Consider the following 1820-nt stretch of genomic DNA (forward strand, 5'->3'; position numbering starts at 1 on the left):
GGAACCGGGGATTGAACTCAGACCCTTGCGCTTGCCAGGCAAGAACTTATTCTACTGAGCCATCGCCTGGGCCCCAAGATTTTCAGAAAGGGAAATAAGTAAGAGAATTTTGCAAATAAAGTAATGGTTGTACTTTCTCTGACCTACATGGTTTCTTTCCATAGCCTTTCTCTATTCTGCTCTACTCTTAAATGCACGAAGGTTTTATTTCACATAGACAAACTCTCTATTCCATATCCTTTATGGGATATAAGTAAAGCTATTCATGTAAACTAAAGGACCCTTCACTTACTGATTTCTGGGTGATGAGAGGCCACAATTCTGTGTAAGTGTCTGCCTCATCTGCCGAGCACAGAGATCCTCCAGAACTCTGCGAATCCCCAATGTTTAGTACTTGCACAACTATCTTCGGCTCCCTTTTCCCCATGCCTGCTCACTCTGACGTTGGTGTCTGGAAGTCTTCTTGTCAGGTGATTGATTGTCAGCTTCTGCACTCCTACTTCATCTTCACAAAAGCTTCCACAATGGTGTAGAGTGAATGAAATCTTCTTGCTTCTTCTAATGATAGTCTGTGCGTGTGTTTGCTCTGGTGTACAACACTTTCTAATGGTGGGTCATTATATTTTCTGCCTCACTACATGTGGAACTTTGGGAGGTTGTTATTCCAGCCCATTGATCTCTTTATCATTTGAGACCACCAAGGTTCTTGGTACTTTGGTATCTAATTGTTCAATGACTTAACATGAGAATTAAATTGTAAGGAAAAATATGAATTATGACACCCAGGAAAATGCTTTTCAGGAACTATTCTGATGTGTTTTTTCTTTGATCCTTTTTGTGATAATTTCTCTCACCAACATGCACATTCTGAAGAACTTAAAGATGTATGCTCAGTCAGGGTAATCCTCTTGGGTCCCCATCCTGTCCTTCTCTAAGACAGGAGCTTTCCTTCCCCAAAAAAATTTAATCTGCTCTTAAAAAATAAGATGTATGATATTTTCTTATGCCAATTTGCTAAACTCACTTTTTTAAATTATAATTCATTAGGTCCTTTTAAAAATTGTATGTATATATATGCATCTCCTTCCAATCATCATGTCTCATAATTATTTTCTTCTATATTAACTGATTAAACAGGACTTCTAGTAACAGATTGAATAATAGAAACTCTAGCTGAGAAAGTTTTTTAGTTCTGCCCCTTATAAAGCATACTTCAAAGTCTCACTTCTTTACTAATAATTTATATACTGATAAATTTATTGTGGTTCAATATGGACATGAAAATCAGACTTTTCAAGACTTTTGTACTACATGGCCCACTAACTGACTAGTCTTGAAATAAATTTAATATAATTTCTAAATGCTTCAGTGTACTCCTCTGTAAAAGCAGACTAATAATTTAGTTAAATTCTTTTACATATATACAATAATAAAATGTTGTCTAGACTATAACTTCTTAAAAATCTTTAGCTATTGTGATTATTCTTTCTTTCACTCTGATGAAGTTTACATTGAAATGTCTAATGTTTAGTTCAATCTATTCAGTGTACTGGACCATTTTACTTCTTCTTCTTCCATGAAACCTTAGGTAATTTGTTATTTTTTTATTTTTATGATTACTTTTTCTATATGATGTCTTTTATCTATCTATTTCTTGTATCTCAATGGCAATTTCTTCCTTAATCCATTGGTGGTAACAACTCTTATCACTATATATATTTTTAAAAGATTACTGTTATCATGCTAAGCCATTTTCTTTTTTCCTTCTGTAATTACATAGTGGGTTAATCGCTGTGGTAGAGTGTGGAGAAAGAGCTATG

Source organism: Octodon degus, unplaced genomic scaffold, assembly GCF_000260255.1.
Source record: "Octodon degus isolate 3935 unplaced genomic scaffold, OctDeg1.0 scaffold00047, whole genome shotgun sequence".
Taxonomy (NCBI): domain Eukaryota; kingdom Metazoa; phylum Chordata; class Mammalia; order Rodentia; family Octodontidae; genus Octodon; species Octodon degus.